General features: G+C 40.4%; 1 pseudogene; it reads right to left on the reverse strand.

Annotated features, from left to right (window-relative positions):
* Nucleotides 1–2,979: 2,979 nt before the first annotated feature.
* LOC106973801 (mitotic spindle assembly checkpoint protein MAD2A-like) lies at nucleotides 2,980–7,912 on the reverse strand (annotated as a pseudogene).
* Nucleotides 7,913–21,636: the final 13,724 nt, after the last annotated feature.

The raw sequence follows: 21,636 nt of genomic DNA on the forward strand, positions 1-21,636 counted from the left end.
ATTTTTTAAAAATCTGAAAAGAAAAGAAAAGCAGCTCAGCTTTCAAAACGAAGAGGGATCTCTTCAGCCTTAGTGACACTAACTCTCCTTGGGAGTGAAGGGCCCTGGAACATTCCTGTTTTGACTGGTTCTGCAGGAGGGACTCCTAGAAGCGGAGACACAGCTTTTACTTCTTGGGTCATTATCTCCTGGGAGAGAGTTATCTAAGATGTTAATTACCCAGCAGGTAGTAGGTGTTTAGAAAAGCTAAGTGATTGAATGGCTTCTCTTTGGGATGGCGGTGGTGGGGGGACTCCTCTTTTTCAGCACCTGTCTACCTGTAGACACTCTTGATATTAGGCTCAAGTCATGGTCATGGGAGCTGACCCTGTTTTGGGACCAAAGCTAATACTTGAGCCGTGGCTACTATCAATTCCGGACTAACCATTTCAGTGGTGATAGTACAGAGATTTGGAAATAACTGTTTTTAAGACAGCGAGTTAGGACAAGAGGGGACGGATTTGTACTGCACTACATACTTATAAGATAAAAGGAGATAATAGAGAAAATGTCCCTTTCAATGTGAAACCCAAGTGCGGTGTTACAATATCTTTGTTAAGTCTTAGCCGAATATATTTTTCACTTTGGCTTGCATTTGGCTCCTGACATACTTGCCCATTGTCCACGGAAGTCCAAAGCCTTCTTCGTTGGCTCCTGACATCTTGATTTTCTTTAGCTGCCCCAAGATTCTAAGGGATTCACACATCTTGCGGTTTAAATCACTATCTCATGTCCAGTGAAATTCTTTTTATTTTAATTAAAAATTTTTTTTTAACATTTATTTACTTTTGAGAGGCAGAGAAAGACAGAACATGAGTGGGGGAGGAGCAGAGAGAGGGGGAGACACAGAATCCGAAGCAGGCTGCAGGCTCCGAGCTGTCAGCACAGAGCCCCATGTGGGGCTCAAACCCACAAACGGGGAGCTCGTGAGCTGAACCGAAGTTGGATGCTTTACTGACTGAACCACCCAGGCGCCCCTCATGTCCAATGAAATTCTGGCATTAATAGCATGTTGCCTGTGAAAGGGAAAGTTGAAAAAAAATTTAAGACATTATGAATGGGGGTTGTCATCATGAGCTGGCTCATGTAGTTTTGAGGAAATGCAAGTCCAAGAGTCTGTGTTATTTCAACAGGAGGCAGGATCTGTAGTGGCCCAGGATTTCTGTGGGCCCAGAACATTCACCCAAGACTTCATAACTTGTTTTTGGACATGTCACTTCAGCTCCCTGAGCTGTGAGTTTTCTCATTTGCAAAATGGTATAAATAATGAATGTTTTCCTCAGAGGTGGATCTAATAGACAAATATTCACTACTTAATATTACTGTTAGCTTTGTGATGTGATGTTTCATTAAATTAGAATGTTAAACTGTCTTTGATCTCATCTTCTTATCTAAGTCACAAAAGGATTCTAAGGTGCCTTTTGTCTCACCAAAACAAGGTTAGATTATGCTCATTAAATATGAATGTTTAGAGCAGGGATTCTCAGCTGACGGTGATTCTTTCCCCTGGGGGACATTTGGCAATGTGTGGAGATAGTTTTGTTTGTTAAGCCTGGGGAACACTACTGACATCTAGTAGGTGGAGGCCAAGGAGGCTGCTTAACATCCTACAATGCACAAGACAGCCCCTAAAACAGAATAATTTAGCTTAAAATGTTAATAGTGGTCAAGTTGAGAAAGCCTGTTCTAGAGGATTTTAATATAACTGCTTTTGTAATCCCAACTCATTTTCTTCATGCCCAGAAACTGTTTACCAAACACAATGCTTTATTAACCAGAAATCCCTTTCTTTAAGCTTGCTTGGATAATATGTTTAATATATATTATTGAGGCTTACACATTAGGAATACCACCTTGGTCACCAAGTTTGAGAGGTCCTGAACTAAATGATGAAAAGAGCATGTAGGGTACTTTTTCCAGAACTCTAAAGAATCACATGGCTTCCTGGGGCACCTGGGTTGGTTACACTTCCAACTTCAGCTTGGGTCATGATCTCGCGGTTCGTGGGTTTAAGTCCCGCGTCAGGCTCTGTGCTGACAGCTCAGAGCCTGGAGCCTGCTTTGGATTCTGTGTCTCCTTCTCTCTCTGCCTCTTCCCTCTCTCTCTCTCTCTCTCTCTCTCTCAAAAATAAACATTAAAAAAAAATTAAAGAATCAGATGGCTTCTTTCTGTCCAGGATGCCTGTGGCACAGTCCAAGATAGAGGAGCTGGTGGTCATCAGGGTTATTTTTTTTTAAGCTTGATTTTATAAAACTTTAATTAAAAAAACATTTCTGAGAGTTCTGTATCACAGGAACTTATATCCTGTGATATAGGATATAGACATAGAATTAGATACCGATATAGATACAGAATTTATATCTATCTCTATATATGGATATATATAGAAATATCCATAGCTTTGTAGATTCAAGTTAACATAAATTAAAATCAAGTAATTGAAAATGTTTTCAGTATGGAAACTAGACAAATGAAATAAATGGCTAGGACCTAATAGAGGCAGCAGTTCATTACTTACGGGTTCTCATTAGATAACTTCAGGATCTAAACAAAGACTCTGAATAATCAGACTTCTTTTGTTGTATTTCATATTTAAATATCTCCCCACCTATGTTCTGAGTCAAGATACTTGACCAAAAGGGCTGATTTAAGAAGGTATTTAGCTTTATAGCAACAGCTTTCCATCTACAGTTACCACCTTAAAGGAATTGACATAACAATGCTGGGGTAATCTGTTAGTTCCCTTTTGAACAGTGTGCAATAATTTATGTCAACCCTGTATAAACTCATACAGGTACCCAAAAATGGAACAATTACGTACAGTTCAATGGAAGTCTAGTGTTACGTTGCCCCCACCCCCACTCCCAATCTAAAAATTAGCCAATGAAACAAAATGTATCAACTCTGGTTGACTTGGTTTCAGGAAAATCACATGTGAGAATTACCAGTACATCATTGTCCTTATCTTATCCTCAGTCATTGACAAGAATTTTGTAGGCCACCATGCTATTTTCTTTGTGGATCGTGGTGGCAGATGAATGAAGACAGACCTCCTCAGAATTCGTAATGAACTGTGGTCCCAACCCTTTCCATTTTTCAGGTACAACCATATCCTTTACAAATCAGTGGAACAGGAAACTTCCAACAGTGGCAGGAATGTCACTGTAGCTGTGATCCGTCTGATCACGGAACGGATTTCATCTTGGATAAGTTTTGGAGACTTTTCTCTGGGTGCACTGTCATCTTTTGCTGTCTTGTCGCACTCAATATCAATTGCCACCTTTCGAGGACCTCACCACTTTCAACATTCGAGATGACTGTCTCCCGCTTCTGAACTGAACACTTATGTAACCAATCTTTTGGTTGTCCCACCCCATTATTTAGGTCTTTTTTTTTTTTTTTTAAGGTTTATTTACTCTGAGAGAGAAAGAAAATGAGCAGGAGGGGGCAGAGAGAGAGGGAGACACAGAATCCGAAGCAGGCTCCAGGCTCTGAGCTGTCAGCACAGAGCCCGACGTGGGGCTTGAACTCAAGAGTTGTGAGATCATGACCTGAGCGGAAGTCAGATGCTCAACCACCTGAGCCACTGTGGCGCCTCTAGGTATTTTATGAGCTCAGGATCAGTGGCTACAAGCAAGGCGAGTCCATATTTCTGCACTCTAGTAAAGGTTTCAGATGGTTATATGGCATGCTGATGTAAAATGGTGTTGAAGCCAAATGAGAACTTGGCCATGACTTCGGCACTTCTGGGGGCAGCTGCAGTGCCAAGGGCAGGCCTATAGACGGTGGAGCGAAGGAGCAGGCTCCGCCTGGCAGACAGACACAGGGAGAACTCCCACAGCACTTCCCGCCACTCGTTTCAAAAGTATCAGTGGTTTTTTTAATATTTATTTCTTTTTGTTATTATTTCCAGTCTCAGGACCCTAGTTTCCATACAGAGCACCTGATGTGGCCTTGAGCACTTTAGGAGATACATGACTGTTCTGGAAGCAACAAGGAAATAGCACTTCCCTAAAACCAAGCTTGTCCCTAAATAGCCAACGCAGTCACCTGCTATTTTAACCTTCTTCATAAAAACCCATGGGTGTAATAATGAACTCTTAGTTTTTACCTCCTTCCTTAGTTTTTACCTCCTTCCTCAGAATTCTCTTTTTCTACATATAGGGCTGAGAAGGTCTGTAGAAATCCATAGAAGTGTTGTGAAAAGGCCCTACATTAAAAGGGCATACAAATGTTCAGGCTACTCTGTCCTGGCATTTGTTTAAAAAAAAAATGATGATGAAGAGCCTGGTCTTTGGACTTAGATAGTCATGGACCTGATTGAGTTCAAGTACGTACATACATCCATGACTTTGGATGAGTCATTTACTCTGGAAGCCCCACTCAAAAATGAGGTTTATTATGAAAGTAAATGCCTATGTGCTTAGAATAATAAATGCTAAAGGAATAGTAGCTGTCTTATGATTAAGACCATTTATCAGAATCTGTTCCAGATTACCTTTTTCTGTCTCATTTCATGGTGTGCAGTGTTTAGGACACTGGACCACTTGCTGATTCTTGAACACTCAGTGCTTTATCATGCTCTGTTGGTTTGTTCGTCCTACCTTCTTCATGGAATACTCACTTGTCTGCCTGTCAAGTGCTGAGCTACCCTCCAGGGCCTAGTTCATAAGACATGTGTCCTGAGAAACCTTCCCTGAACTCCCCACTCACAATCAAACTCCTTTGTGCCCCTGTGGCACTTAGAACTTTGTTTACACATCCAAAAAGGCTGCTTACAAAATTGTCTAATGGTCTAAGTGTGTGTCTGTGAGCTCCATGAGGGTCTGCATACCAATCGGGCTCATGGATGCTCTGTGAGTATCCCCAGAAGGAATGGATTGAATTCTGTTTTGGTTTGAGCAAGTAGAACATTCAAGAAGGGATGAACTATAATTTCTTTTTTTTAATTTTTAAAAATTTTTTAAATTAAAAAAAAATTTTTAATGTCTATTTTATTTATTTTTGAGAGACAGAGAGAGACAGCATGAGCGGGAGAGGGCAGAGAGAGAGAGAGGGAGACCCAGAATATGAAGCAGGCTCCAGGCTCTGAGCCATCAGCCCAGAGCCCGACGTGGGGCTCAAACTCATGAGCCATGAGATCATGACCTGAGCCGAAGTCGGACGCTCAACCGACTGAGCCACCCAGGCACCCCGAAGTATGATTTCATAAAGGCCCTTCTTGCAAGACCCCAAAGACAGAGAAGAGAAAGCACTTGACAGTGGAGGCCTTCCTGCTTTTACTAGAGAAAATGACAGAATGGAATGGAAGAGAAGAAGGTGTTTCCAGGGAAGTTTTCAAAAATCTTTCTGTTCCTTTCTCTTCCTCTCACTTGCATAACTAAGTAAATGTTCACAAAGTACCCTCCCTGAGCCAGGGACTATGGAAGGTGCTGGAAATGCACTGAGAAACAAGGTAGTCTAGATTCCTGGTCATACATAGTAATAGTCCTTTGTCCTTTCCTACACACAGATATATTGTGTCCTCCTGGAATCTAGTCTCCTTTAAGGCACAATTCTCCAGATTTATGTAAACCAACTGCAACGTGACTGAATCTTTCACTTGGCCTTTGGAGCCTACAACCGTCTCTGGGTGGCGTTGGCCCAAAGGATCAACTCTTTCGCATTTGTCGTGTTACCAGGTATTGGGACCATTATTGTTTGACAGGTGTTAACTTGTCCACGTTATTCTCCTCCGCACTGCAAGCAGAATAAGAAATAATTGCTTTATCTTTGGAAACCATCAAAGCTTTAGGACTAATGCAAACATTGAAATAATTGTAGAAGCCTTGCTTTTATTATCTGGCGGCTACTCGGTTGCAGCTTGGCTTCCCTGGTTTGTGCTCCTTAGTGATTAGGACTCATTGTGTTTATGATACAAATTCACTCACACGTTTTTCAAAATGGTTGTGTGCATGAATTGGACTGGGTTTAGTTTCCTTTTTCTTTCCAGGTGAGCTTAAAAATCCAGAGGGGGGAAACCCCACAGCAGAACAGGAGCATGAGACGCATGCCCCCCCCCCCCCCCCCCGCCTCCTTTATCCATTTCTAACTAACGCTTTTCATCTCTGAGAGTACATGAATATGTAAGTGTAAGCGCGGCTTATTGTGAACTCAGAACAAAGGGTAGTGCTGTAGATTTCAATGCGTTTGGACCATAATGTGCTGCTTTCTTGATAATGGGCTCTTGGCATTGAAATGAAAAGCAAACATATCATTAAGGAGGCGCTCCATAAAAACTGTCTGTCATATATCTTAAGCTTCATTAGTTTAGATTAATGACTTACTGGATATACATGACAATAGGTGAAGCAAATCTTTGTTTATTTATTGACAATTAAACGTGGCAGTGACATGCACACACAGGCTTCCCTCTGATTAGTTCCATGTTTTAAAGTAACTTTGTGTTATAAAACTTGTTAACTACAGTATCATTTTATTGAGCTCTGCAGGGTGAATGATGTGATCTACATTGAAAGACATCAATATTGCTGCCATTTCTTGCAGCCACTGGAGCATTGTGCTCACAGATTGGAGTTGATATCTCATTGTACAAATTCAGGGACCCAGAAAATGTCCAGTTATTGAGCCTCTGCCCTGTGAGGACAATGTTCTATTCATGGGATCTGGGTGCAAGGTCACAGACTGAAACCTGAATGAAGGAAAAGATTCAAATTCGCTTCACAGTTTTGCCGAGGACCTCCCTGAAATCCAGTGTTTGGAAAGCACGGAGCTTTTCTCAGAGTATCCTACTGCAGAATAATGCCTCCTAATGCCGTGCAAAGGAGGGTATAAATAAATATAGCACTTTCTAATTAGAAGGCTGCTCTGGACTGAGCAAGCTTACCTTTTAAAAAGATGCTGATGTGTCTGTATTATGTTGATTGTGTTGACACAAGAAGGCTTCCCAGAACACCTCACCCAGATGTACCATTTGAGAAGAAATTGGGAAGGCAGGGGAGAGGGAAGAGGAGAAGAAGGGAGAAGGGCAATGTGGCATAAAATTTATCTGCTTGCTAGTCTCTCTGAAATATTTGTGGTTTGCCTTTCCATGAATTCCAAAGTTGGAGGCTGTCAGTGATAATCAGCCCTTCCCATCACGGACACCCTGTGGTTCTCCTTAATAGCTCCCTTTTATGTGCCGTCAGCCCTCTAAAATATATTTAGAAAAGACTTATTTAGAAGGAGGCATAAAATAAAATCCATGTTGTGGTTGAGTATTACAAATGATTTCTGGACTCCATTCTGTGCTATTAGGTTCTCTGTAGAATTTTCATACAGAGTAGAAAATAAACTCTCAGCCAGCTTGAAAGAGAACTCGTCTGACAAAAGAAACCAGCTTATTGTACAAAGCCACTCACAACATCTAGTAAAGGCAGATCTCCCTGAACACTGGAGTCCAGTGAAGCATCTTTGCTCTACTTGGGAAATATTGGCCCCAAGCTACGCACCTCGTGATCTTTCCTATAGAACATCCTGAGCAGAATCTGAATGCAAAGGAAAGGACGAAGTTAATCCAAGTATTGTCTGATTTTATCCACAGCCCCTAATTTAGTTCATGCATAGACCTTGTCTTAAGATGACTTTGCAATCATTTTGTTCTGTTAATGTTTCATGTGTTTGTTATGGAAGATCGATCCCTACAATAGCAGAGTAATCAAACGCTGCTCCTTGAATTACACTTTTCTTTTTCTCCTCATTAAGTAAGCCCCACTCCCCCATTCCTCCCCCAGTGCCCCAACCTTTCGTACAGGTCAGCAACTGTCACCTCTTTGCCTGGGAACAGTGGGCTGGTGTGTCTAACCCTGAGGACAGGGTCTTCAGAAGGCAGCATGGTGGGAGTAATAAAAATTTGCCCTCATTTCTTGTCTGTCTTCTACAGAGTTTGTCCTTTGGGATAGTGCTAACCCCTCTCAGAGGGGCAAGGCCAGTATGCTGAGGCCAGGTCTGAGAATCTCCTCTAGGGGCCATGAATGAACATGGGCACTGGGGATTAAAAACTAACCTTTACCTGTGTCCTGGCTGCTGACCCTTCTTTATTCTTCCTACATTTGAAGACTTGAAAGTCCTGCTGAAACACTGATAGGGTGAGTTTTGGATTTCTCCAGCACTTCCATGCTAACGGTTCCCATTGGGTCCTTCTGGAAGCTTCTCACAACATCATCACTGTCATCAGTTAGCAATGAAGAGTTCCCGGGTGACCAGCCACTTGTTCCTTTTCGTGGCGGGTCACATCCTTATTTTTAAAAAGACACTTTCTGGCAGAGAAAAGTCTGTTTGTACTTGGAAAGAGAAAAATGGACAGAATTTTCCTAAGAAAGGTGTGCATGATCACTGTGAAAATCTCACGGGTTCATTTATTTATCTGTACATGGAAACTTTTTCTTCTTTGTGATTTTGGAGAAATGTTTTGAATTTCTGTCTTGATATTGTTTCATTATCTTTTATGAAGAAATAACGGTCTGCAAAGATTTATCTGTGGTTGGTATCTATGGTTCATGTTTATGAACTAGGTTTTTTTTTTTAATAACTGGGAGCTGTTAGATTGTAATATACATCTGAAATGATGTAAGAAAACTGGTCAAAAGATAAATGGACTAAAGCGTGTTTTATTATTGGACAATGGTGCTGACGCTGACACAGAATTATGTAAAAGAAATCAGTGATAAGGTTTTGTATTAGATCAGAAACAGCTGAGCTCTCACAAACTAAGATCCTTACCAAACCACAAAATTCAAGGTAAAACATCTGCACTTTTGAGATAATGAACAATTTTTTCTTCCAAAACAAGCAAACGAACATGCTAAACTTTCCTAATGCCAAATTAAACCAAAGCTGTAAATATTTTTTTCCTATGAGGAGAAAACAGTTGTATTTGTCCAGTACCACAAACACTGCCTCATTAGGCTTGGTTTACCTATTAGAAGGAGAGAGTCACACGCTAGCCAGGAGCTCCTAAAGCACTAATTCTTTCCCTAAAATGCTTTGCTTATTTTATTTTGTTCTCCTTTGTTCACGAGACTCGGCCTTTCTTTGAAAATTGCACCCTCTTTTCTCTGTTGCAGTGTTCTGAGGCTTCGAATACAAATGATCATTTACAAATTGAAGGTTAACACAGAAATGCATTGTACTTGTGATTTGATGAGTAAAAACAAATCACAAAATAAGAACAAATAGCAGTATTATCCCACGGGAAAGAGCCTTGTGTATTGATCTATTATTTCCCAGCTTGAAATGTGCCACTATTGTAGTTCTACTTGATTATGAGGCTTTTTTATCACTTCCCCTGGTTGATTCAACTTGAGTGCTTCTGACATTTGCAAAGTTCCTCACATATTCTGCTGAGCAGCAGGGGAAACCTTGTTAATGAAGAAATAACAAGCTGAAGATTTGAATAAATATTTAGCTGATTGAAAGGAGGTATACAGTTAATTTTTTTTTTTTTTAATGCTGACAACTTAGGAAACTCACCAGCGTGCTTTGCTTGTGTTAGCTAAAAAATGGGTTCTAGTAGAGTTTTTTTACTGCACCACAGGGCACTTTCATTTCCTGATTCTATTATAAACTAAGTGGCCACCTGAACCTGCCAATGAACTTGTTCTATTGTGTTTTTCTATTTTTAATCCTGAAAGAGTAAACACATTTCTCATCAGATGTGTTACAGGGTACCATACATTGGAGAGATTTATGAAGGTGCCATTGGGTGATTACAGAACCATTCATTTATAAATAAGTGTCCGTTCTGAGAGGAAACTATAAATGAGAGCAGCATTTTCATCCTTCCACAAATCTATATTATAAAAGTGTGTAGGTATATATTTTTTAATACTTGCTATAGTGGCATGGAAACAGTCTAGATTTTATGCCTTTTTACCTTGTGTTTTCAGTCCTAACATATGATTAACGTTCTGGTCTTATAAGCAAGGTGGTGTCTTATGAGACTCACGGTAGCAGCTGTGCAAAGGAACATAATGGTTCCATCAGGCTTCAAGGATTGATTTCAAGAGCCCCGTGAGCGTGGTTGAACTGTTTAAGGAATGGTTGCTGGTGGACACGGGCACCAAGTGGAAACTCTTGTTTTGTCCCATACAGTGTGGTTCTGTCCCCTGAGAGAGGGCTTCTAAGACATGTACCTATGCTTTCAGAGCACTTTTGGCATACGTGGTGTAGTATCCTGATCTGAGAATATCTGAAGCTATCTTCCAAAGAGCCCTCCACATACCAAAATCTTTGAAAAAGACTCTTTGAACAAATGTATTGGGTGAAGGTGAGGAAGAACTAAAAGCACCTGGGGATGAATGTTATTTAGAAAACGTCTGCTTCCATGTGTGACATAATGCCCAGAATCATGACACTTAAGGTTGGAAGGTAGTCTAAGCATCCCAAAAGATGCTCAAGTAACCTCTACAAACATCCTGGAGAAGTCCACAATTAAATGAACAATCAATCTCAGGCACAAGGGGGCAGACAACTATTTCTCAAAGAAGCCTACACGGTCTTTGCACAGACGTCGTTGGAAAGTTTTTTGTATTGAGCCCAAATTCGCTTCTCGCTTTTACCAAGATCCTCGTTCTGCTTTTTGGGCCAGACAAAACTGGTATCCTTTTACCTGTCCGCTTCCACTTCTAATTCTTGAAAGTAGCAGTGATGTTCCTCTTTTATATGCTAAATACCCATCAGTCCCTCTGGATCAGTGTTTCTAACTTCACCTGCATACAATTCATTGGGGAAAATTAAAATGCAGATGGTTTTTCCAGAGCATTTGATTCGGTGGGTCTGTGTTACAGTGGAGAAATCTGCCCACGCAGGAAATAGAGGTATTGTTGTTATGATAATGTTTACCTAGCACTTACTCTGTGCTCAATATTTGCTCCCCTTTATCAAAAGAGCTTAAGGGGAAATGATTCTATAAAACAAATAAAAGAAGAATTTCTCTACTCGAAGGGAGTTGGCAATCTTGAGTTCGACATGATTCCCTCTCAACTCTGTGGCCTCTGGGTTAGCTCTGAGAACCCCTGGCATTTCTCAGAGTACCTCGTGAACATTATTGATCAATGCTAACTGAACAGGTTGAATTCGAGGTGATAGCAAACTATTCAAATGTGAGATGTTTCATTGTGGGTTGTAAATCCAAGAATTGGGTGCTTAAAATGGTCAATGTGGTTCTATATTGCAGAGTCACTTACTGGCTCTTCATGCATGGAACATCCGTTCCACAAATGCTCAAATAAATACATTTCTTGAGAACGACTTGTGTAGCCATGTTTTGGGAACTGGAAATTTAATATTGACACATGAGCTATTTGATATTTAAAGAGACCAGGCTTTTTTACATATGACACAGTTAATGGGTTGACGATTTCTCCATCCTCATCTAATGAATCACTTAATCAAGTCTATAATATAATGAAGAATATTTTGCCATGGGTGGAAGAACAATCATCATAGAAAAATTGCACTCCCTTCATGAAAGCTGAATTTTGAGAGTTTGGCCTACAGATTTCATAGAAGGAAATGCTATATGTAAAATTCACATATTCCACTTAGACTGTGGGCTTGTTATCTTAATGCACAAACAAAGACACAAACTCTTACTGAAGAGTTTCAGTAAATCCTCCTTTGTCCATTTTGTTTTGAATTCACTGAAAGGTCAGGAATAACAGTGGCATGTATCAGTTACATTTGTAAAGGGTATAAATTTCATATGTAAATGAATTTAATAGACTGCCTTAGAGGATGCAAAGCCTTGCTGTTTAGTTGTAATCTTGATTCTGGGAAGCAAATTTGCAATTGTTGATGGATACTGTCCTTAGGTTCAATCATCGGCAGATGTTAACTAAACTACAAAAGCATCATTTGGCTGTGGCAACCTGTTAGCCATGGGGATTATCAGATTAAAAATGGAAGTGCGCTCATTACTGAATCAACATTATGTGTCAACAGTACTTTCTGGGTCATGCATAATAAATATGAATATTATCTTGGACAAAAAAAATTACTGGCTTTCTGTAACATGTAATATTGAGAAAAAAATTGACTCTTATTGTTAATCCTGTTCATAATCATTGCTAGCGAAAATAGTGTTATATCAGTGTGTTTTTAGTCCTATGAAGAGGCAATGTTGCTGTAATTTAACAGAACTGAGTCAGTTCTTAAAATAGAGATGTTTGTAGAACAGAGAAGGACAATTCATCAACTTTAATGGAAGTATCCAGTGAGAATATCCAGCTCCCCTTGTTCCAAATTTGTGTTCATAAAACAACCTCTGCTTTTATAATTTGTTTTCCTGGGGAGATTTATCTATCAAGATTGGGCTTGCAGATAGTCTCCATTTGTAAATCAGGTATGTCTGTCTTTGAAACCTATTGAATTTATATCTGGTTGATGAGGCTGTCGTTTGTAAGTTTACTTAGCTCTACTGTTCCCTTTTATCTTGATCAATAATGGGTGTCCTTAAAAAGTTGAATTTGAAGTTTTGTGACTCTAAGGCCAGAGACTGGAATTTTGCCCTTCTACTGAAGTGCAAAGACCAGAAGGCCTATCTTTCTGACATTTTAAAAGCTTGTCAGCACCGTTTGTCTTATCTATTATTATTGAAACAAGAAGGAATCTATGACATTTCTTTTTTTAATTTTAATTTTTATTTGAGAGAGAGAGAGCATGTGAACTGGGGAGAGGGGCAGAGGGAGAGAGAGAGACAGAGAGGCTCTGCGTTGATGCAAGGCTTGGTCCCATGACCCTGGGATCATGACCTAGACTGAAATCAAGAGATGAATGCTCAACTGACTGAGCTACTCAAGGGCTCCTGTTTATGACATTTCTAATGGAAATCAGAATTGGAGAATTTTCTGATTCTTTGTTCCTTCTGAGTTGTAAATCCTTTTGTGGATCTATGGTAGACCGTCCCATTGCTGGCCCTGCCTCCTGATGTTTATGTCCACATGTGATCCCTCTCAAGTTGACCACGGGCTTGGCCACTTGACTTGCTTTGGCCAATAGAACGCTAGCAAGTGAGATATAAGCAGAACCTTTATAATCATTTGCACAATGGGCCTTGTTCACTTGGAAGGCTATCTTTTGGAAGCCAGTTGCCATGCTGCTGTAGGGAAACTTGTGCTAGACTGAAATGGTGACGGCCAAGTGGAAGTAGGCAGGGGCCTTAGAGGATGAAAAGACATCTTAGAAGTTACAGCCCCAGCCATGGTCCCAGCTGCAAGTGCTCAGTGAAAGACCTTCGCTCCATCCTGTGAAGCAGAAGAGAAACCCAGAAGAACAGCTAGCTGAATGTACAGAATTTTGATAAATAATCAATCATTACCCCTTTAAGCCAGTCAGTTTTGTGGAGTGGTTTGTTGCACAGCAGTAGCTAAACGAAACGGGGTTCTTTTACCACAGCTGTAGATCCCTTTATCTTAAATAGATCAATATTAAATACTCAAAGGAAACGATATCTAGTTTCAGGGGATAGCTTACTGAGTAGTACTTATCCAAAGTCCCTTAAGCCCATTTTTTAAAAACCTCTTTCCATACTTGAATGGTATTATACTGCCATCTGGCGGCAAAGACTAACTGTTCTGGCTGTTTTATGGAATCTGGGGCGTTTAGCCAGTTCAAATATGAAAATGCACACAGAAGCGCAGAGAACTCAGGGAACCAAAGCGAACAAGGAGGAACATTTTGTGCGGTAAACATGCTGGGGACGACCTGAGTGCATGCCCAGTGCAGGAATGCTGTGGCCAGCTCACGGCTCTTAGTTCCTAATCTCTCCAGAATTGCTGTGGACTGCGGGCAAATGTGGTGCCACGGCAAGCAGGCTGCCTTTCACCACTTTTCTCCTAGGCTAGGAGAGAGAAGGGGGTGGTACTCGGAGGTGAGAATGTACTTCCTGCTTCTTTCTTCGTCATGTGAGCATGAAGTGAAATGGCCCTCAGCACTCTTGGGGATTTGCTAGACCTTTTTGATGTGGGCAGAGACTGCCCTGAGTGGGGTGGAAAGTGGGTAGGCGGTGGAAAACGAGAGAGTGTTCAGGTGCTGCCTTCCTTTGATATTACCATGCTTGCTTTGCAGTCATCAGCAGGAACCCGGACTATCAGGAAGCAAAGCAAAGAAAGGCTGCCTGCTGAATGACTCAGCAAGCATGACCACCTGGCTCAGCCTTCCTCGCTCCGCCATGGGCTCTCTCCCCTTGGAACTGAGCTGCTTTAGGTTTGGGTCTAGGGTTCTGTCATTAGGAATGCCCTTTCTTTTCAAGGTAGACAGAAGGGGCAACTCAAATACTTCCAGGGCTTGAAAAACATATACTGTGTAAGAACCACAAATGTCTTTCTGGAGTTCATTATTTTTTTGTCAAAGAACAACAATAATTATGTTTTTGTTGTGAATTTCCCACCAAGAGACATCAGCACAACGCCTATTCTCATAAGTAGTGGGTGTTCGTTTGTGTGCATGCTAATTCTAGAAAAGAAGAAAAAAACCCACCTTCTCCCAAGTAAAATGGTTTTATCTGAACTTACAATGTTGAAGGCAACACAGTACTTACATTATCTTTTCAAGTTGAAGTAAATTCCTCTTAGCATAATATATGTTACAATAATAGCATCTAGTTAAGATTTCATTATGACATTGCAGTTCACTATAATACACAATCCCTGCCATGTTTTTATAAAACATTACTCGGTATGAAATATTCACATTAACTACAATTGCTGAAATGACTGATGTTTAAATCTAGCGACAGTTTCCATCATTATTAAACTTCATTATAAAATAAAGTATGTGGGTGGAATTGTGGCTTGATGCTTTTGTAATTTGCTCTCTACCTTTTCAACGTACTTTTCAGTTACATCAACTGAATCATTTCATCTTATAGACGTAAAGATGAAGGAAAAGAACAAAAACATGGCCATTAACGGAAGCAGTGCAAATGTGCATAGTTAATGGAAACCATTTTGACATTTTGTATTTGATTCCATGGTGTACCTACTCAAACAATTTCAATGGCATATTAGAACAAAATGCTACATTGTGCTCTTCGCTAAGAATGCAAGTAATAGACTTCAAAAATTACCTTTTCACTGAAAGTATTATCTGCTGGAAATGAAGAAATGTTTTACATTATGAGAGGCTGATAGCAGCCAGAGGAAGCGGTGAGCTGGCATGGTAGCTCAGGCAGGGGAGGGATTTGACTCTTTACTCTCCAAAATGCACTCTTTCATTTGATAAAGCACAACAAAAATAATCTTCAAATTCGTGGGTTCTGATTTTTTACATCTGTCAACCGCACTGTTACTAATCCAAGTAAAGACTTGTGCCGGTTAAGATAGAACCCGGATCTCTACTTGCTAAGGCACGATCACCGCTTTTGAATATGTTGATTTTGATTCTGAGACACACACTTGCTTTGTAAAAATAAATAGGAAGTTTAAAAATATCTGGCCGTAGGAAAAGTAGCTACTTGGCCTCCCGTTGTGCATACCAATAGGCGGCTTTTATTTATTGGGAACAAATATAAATCCTATGGATTTTATTAAAGATGTGACTTATTAGGAGTATTTTGATGCCGGACAAGAGCGAAGGTTCTGACATGTTGAGGGAGCAGCCCCAATTGTGGAAAGTGTTTACGCACTCTGTATCTTTCATCAAAGAACTTTCACGTAGGAATATCTTATCTGATTTTCTTCACAACTTTGTGAAACAAGCATTATTTCCTCCCATTTTTCTCATCTGAAAACGAACTTGGAGAAAAGAGGTGGTTTGCTCAAGTTCACACGACTAATAAGAGACCTAACCGGGAAATGAACTTGCCTCTTGAATCTGAGGAAAACGTGGAGGTAGGGAGAAAAAAAGAGGAAACAAATCAGTGCTACCAGACCAAGCGTAAGAAGGCTTTTAATTGGGGCTGGGCAGGTTTTAACTCTGCATGTTGACACCGATTCGAGAGTAGAAGGAAGACTGGTTGAAGAGATGTCAGTGATAAAACCTGAAGATGGTTTTGTTTTCAGCAATATGAATAGTATCGATAGTGACCTGATATCTGACAGTAGGTTCCAGCAGAAAGAAATATCAAAGTCTGACTTCCTGTATCCCTCCCCCTCCCCTGCGGCTCACTGCACTGATATGATAACACACACTGTCCATTGTTGGCAAAAGCCCGACGCTGACCTCAGTGAATCTCTGCCCTGGTGCCTTGGCAATTTGATGGGAAAGGGGGAGGCAGAATCTGGGTCCGAGCTACATGGAAACCCAAAGACCTACTTCCGTAACAGATATGCTTTGAGGAGAGAAGGCAAAAGAGAGGAAGCCTGTTGCAACAACCTTTTCACTACCTTCTATTCTCTTTGTATATTTTTACAAGGCAGCTTGTAACCCAAGTTTCTAGCTCTTGGTCCACTGCAGGCACCAAATGAACACCAACAATTTGGAATGTCTCACCTTCCCGCTGTTCAAGATTGGGCCTTCGATGAAAATTTACCCTCCTCATTGCTTGTCTGGTAGTTAGAGATTGGATGGAAACCTTTCCTTATGGAGAGGCTAAGAGTCCTGAACACCCAAAATATTGACTTCTGTGTTATCTCAGAGAAGAAAAATGATAAATGTCTACAAATCCCCACGTTGCCAAAAAACATTTTAATGTGAAAACAGAAATTGGTCAATTCACCGGTTTTGCTGGTCTTAGACATCAACTGATGAACTAAGAGCATTGGCTTACTTGAAATTCTAAATCTTATTGTCCTGGCCAATTCCTAAGACAATCGAAACAATTGTGTGTGTATGTTTTGTGGGAAGAGATGTATAATGTGAAAACTCTTTCTTTAAAACTAGCTTCTTCCTTGGGGCGCCTGGGTGGCTCAGTCGGGTAAGTGTCCAACTTCGGCTCAGGTCATGATCTCACGATCCGTGAGTTGGAGCCCCACGTCGGGCTCTGTGCTGACAGCTCAGAGCTGGAGCCTGTTTCAGATTCTGTGTCTCCCTCTCTCTCTGCCCCTCCCCTGTTCATGCTCTATCTCTATCTCAAAAATAAATAAACGTTAAAAAAAAAATTAAAAAAAAACACCTAGTTTCTTCCTTAGTATGGACAACTTACTTTTCTAGAGAAGTCAGAGGGCCATTTCATGTTGGAAGAAGGCGTATGATAATAAGCATGACCGTGCTGAGTATACAGCCCCCAGTGATAGTCCTTTCTTAAGTATCTCCATTTGAGATTAAATATGTCAACAACTAGTGCATTTCTCATGGTTTAGAAGGCACAGTGTTGTTTCCTCAGCTGTAATTCATCTTTGCAGCTTCCAGTTTTAAGGTGGGCATTTTTTTTCAGTTCCAAAGTAAAGTTCACATCTCCAGGGAGGGCAGGCTCTAGTTTCCCTATGAAGAAGCAATTGTGACATTTTCTGGTTGAGGAATTTCTAAAGACCAACTTCCATATAAGAGCGTCTGTTATAAGCTGAATTGCTAGTTCTCGTGGGCAAGCAGGGGACTCATCATTAGCCATTTGGCTATGTGGTTTGTCACAGAAGAATTGTGGGATGTGGTGACTAAGCCAGGGCAGTGCAGTGGTTCTGTCCAGGGAGCAAGAACACAGCAAGTTACAAAGGATCGGGAGAATTGTGAGAGATGTCACATGGGTATGTTGGGGTGGGGGATGGAAAGTCTGTGCTCACGGTGGTGTTCAGAAGCTCAGTCCCAAGCACATTCGATAGCAGACAAGGAGGCACAAACTTAGTAAGGGTGGGGGTTGGGGCTTTGGGAATGCTCAGGAGCTCGGCTCTTACTGGCTCACAGCCCGAAAAATACTAGGTCTCAGGCCCTGGTGGGGTTGGACTGATGGACTTTCTCAGACTAATAGATTATGGGTGGTCAACACAGTTCATCTTTTGGCAAAATGTGAACCATGGAAACATACAGGGCTGATATGCTCCTATACTTACACATTAAAGGTTAGGGAGTTGGTTGGGACAGATTTCTGGCAGCATTTTGACTTGATGGGCACTGCTTACAAGGACAACTGCAAGGTTTTTAGAGAGTTTTCTTTTGGAACAATTCAGGTGCTGGACTGATTCAGATGCCTGGACCTCAGGTGCCCCAAGTGCAGGGAACAAGTTTTGCTGATTATTGGGAGGAGGGGGACACATACGGCCTGCCTGATGCCAGGTAGACAGGTGCGTAGGCAGAGACAAGTGACCTATTTAAGCATATGCTTCTTTGTGGAAGCTGACGGTAATAATTCTCACGATAGTTGCTATTCAATAAACATGTACCCAGGTTTTGGTTGTTCACATTAAGGTATTTATGCGAAGAATGTGTACCGTGGTGCATTTGCAACTTACATTTGGACCATGACCTATTCAGAAATGGAAGTGTTTTCTAAAATGAGAAAAGGCATTTTTCTTGAGAGAAACGAGAAAAGAAAATACACTCTAGAAAAATCTGCCAGTGAATTTCAGAGATATCTGTCGAAAACTGTAGTTTTCATCAAACAGGACTTTAAAGTATAAACTGTTGTCACTTAAACCAATAAGCCGGGTCTTAAACTCTAGGCATGTGCATTGGAAACTACATACAATGAAGAAACAACTGCAAAAAGGATGATCATGTGACGTGTGAGGAAAGACAGACAATGATGCCAGGTGGTGCCTCGGAGCATAATAACGAGAACAGTATGTCAAAGCACAGCAATCAATACCAAAGAAAAATCAACACATATTCAGTATCTTCCTTACAGTGCTAAGCTGATTATCCACTTCACGTAATTGAGGCAGTGAGATGAATGTGTTCAGCAGCCTTTATTTTTCTGGTTTAGAATGCAGAGCTAGGTATAAAGGTTAACTGGTATCTTATATTGCTCATGATTCCCTACCTCAGTCATAGATTTCCAAGGAGAGACATGCCTTTTCCAAAGAAAGACTGAGTAATGCTACCTATGTGGTTTCTATCATTTTAAACCGTGCTGTCAATGCAAAGTGCTGTAAAAAGAGTAACTTATGATTTTTTCAATTGCATGCACATATACATAAATACATGTATACAAGCATGAAAGCATATAGACGAGCTTATGTACATACACTAACACACACCACTTGTATCACTTGAAGGCTTCAGGTGCATGAACGTCAAATGCATGAACTGCCAACACCCTTTTAGAACAGACTGTCCTGTTTTACATCTCCCCCTCTAAAGAGGAAGTTCAGTCTGAATGGGAGACTTGCACTCTTGGTCTTGGATAACCCCACACTGAGGAACTTTTCCAGGTCTCCATGGGGAATTAGAGAATGCCTGTTCCCCTTAAACCCTTCAAGACGATATGTCTGTCTTTACTGGCAAAACATTCTGTTACTTTATCACTCTGTTTCATCATTTTTAAAGGTTAAAATCTCTAATGTGTTAGCTTACAAGCTTTGTTGTTTTCTGCCTTCTGGGGAAGTACCCTTCATGAAAGAATATCATGGTAACATGATTGTCTTAACTTCCTGTTCACAAACCTAAAGTTCTTAGTTCCTTTAACATCTCCTAGATAATCCCTTAGAATCCTTCTTTTTCAGGATTTTAATCTGAATCTTCTCTAAGCCTACATACGTCTCCAAGTCTCCATATTTTAGCACTCAACTCCTCCTTCAAGGGCCAAGTTCAGTTATACTTCCTCAATAGACCACTACCCTGAGAATGACCAATATCTCATTCTTTTGAACTCCTCATAATATTCTTCTTTAGCGCATGTCAAGAGCAGTGTGGAGGTTAATAGCATAGCCTCCAGAGTCAACAGATCTCAGTTTGAATCCTAGTTTTGTCATTCCCTTTGGACAAGTTGACTAACACGTCTAAGCTGCATGTCTTCCCTTTGTGCAGATGAAGCATTCAAGCATTCCATACAAATTAGCTTTCAGTATCGCATTTCTGGATTGCACAGATTTCCTTATGTATAAATGCTTTATGCAGTGGGTGTCTACAAGCAGACCCCCAACTGTGCATGTTATGGGATCAGACACACTACCAGGCTTATTTAGAGGGATGTGGGATCAGCAACTCAAGCACTGATTTTTATGAGGATTCTAGGGGATTCAAGGCAAGGGATATACCGATGGGTGGTGAAAGTCAAGGAGGCGATTTTTAAGTATGCTTTTTCTCAAATGATCCTTCAGTCCAGACCCCCAAGGTTTCTACCTAAGACATGGGATAAATGAGTTCCATTTAATAGCTTATAAAAATAATAGGAGTGTGTCAAGAAAATCTCTAAAATATACTGAAGGCAAATGTCAACATGATTTTGTGCCTCAGGCTGCAGACTGTGATGTTATTGGGCCGAGAATATTTTTCCGTCTATTTTAGTAAAGTGACTCTTGAAGCATTCACGGCACAAGTAGCACAAAGAGGACTCTCTATGGCAGATAGTTGGCCACAAGAAGAGGGGAAAGCCACAGTCATCTCTGGGATCCAAGGACCTTGGGTGCTGGACCTCACTGTGTATGCTGTGGTGTCAGAAAATAGTAGAGGATTGCATGAAACTCACAGGGTATGCATGAAAAGTAAACCACAGGAGTATCCAGAAAAGTATCCAGGAGAACTAGATGTTCCGGCACACTTTTGATACCATAGCAGAACCTGAGGATTTTCTTAATTACTCAGATGAGCTTAAGATAGAGTGGGATTGCCATGTTCTGCAGAAGGATGTTCATCTGGAAAAGGACAACATCATTTTTATTATTTATTAAGCACGCCTTCACTGCAGGGGATACATCTTTATTAAGAAGTCTGGATTGTTATAGCAGACCATCAGAGGAAATAGATCAGGGGCTGAACATTGAAAGCATGAAGATTAAATTAATCTAAAATAATACCGGATCCAGCATATTCGAACTCTATCAATTGTCCGGAGGAAAATCGCCCTTGTTCAATCAAACTTGAAGGAACATTCACAAGATGTTAATGAAGTCCCTAGAAGATGAAAAACATTGGGAGCATTTCACTCTTTTAGTGAACTGATTGAGAAAGGTGGTAGGAAGGAATAAAATTAAGGTAGATGTGACTTGAGACAAAGAGTACAAAAAAATGCAGACTCTAGAAGACCCCGGAAGGATTTACCTGGGCATGTGGTTCTAATACTCAGTAAATCATACGTCAGCCACAGGACAAGAAAAACAGAATGCCAAAAAGTATTATAAAAAGCTGGTATGAAATGTAAATTGGTACCCACTGATTTTGATACAATTTCTTTATCCTGGAAATCTTAATTCCACTTGGTGAATATATTTTAAGAAAAGAATTCAAAAGTGGAAAAGCTAGTGGATACCATTTTTTTAAGGTTTGGCATCTGGTTTAGAGGATATTAATTAGGGTATAACCACGTTATAGACAGTCACACAATTTTTAAAAATGATGTTTATACATCTGTGCTAATGTAGAAAGTATTGTGTCATCATATTAAGGGAGACAATCCAGAATTTTATTTTATATACATATATATATGTATATAAAACATGTTTTTGGCTATATATATACACACACACATACATATAATATTTATATAAATACATATGAATATATATCAATTTATATGTACACATAAAT

This window comes from Acinonyx jubatus, chromosome F2 (genome assembly GCF_027475565.1).
Source record: "Acinonyx jubatus isolate Ajub_Pintada_27869175 chromosome F2, VMU_Ajub_asm_v1.0, whole genome shotgun sequence".
Classification (NCBI taxonomy): Eukaryota; Metazoa; Chordata; class Mammalia; order Carnivora; family Felidae; genus Acinonyx; species Acinonyx jubatus.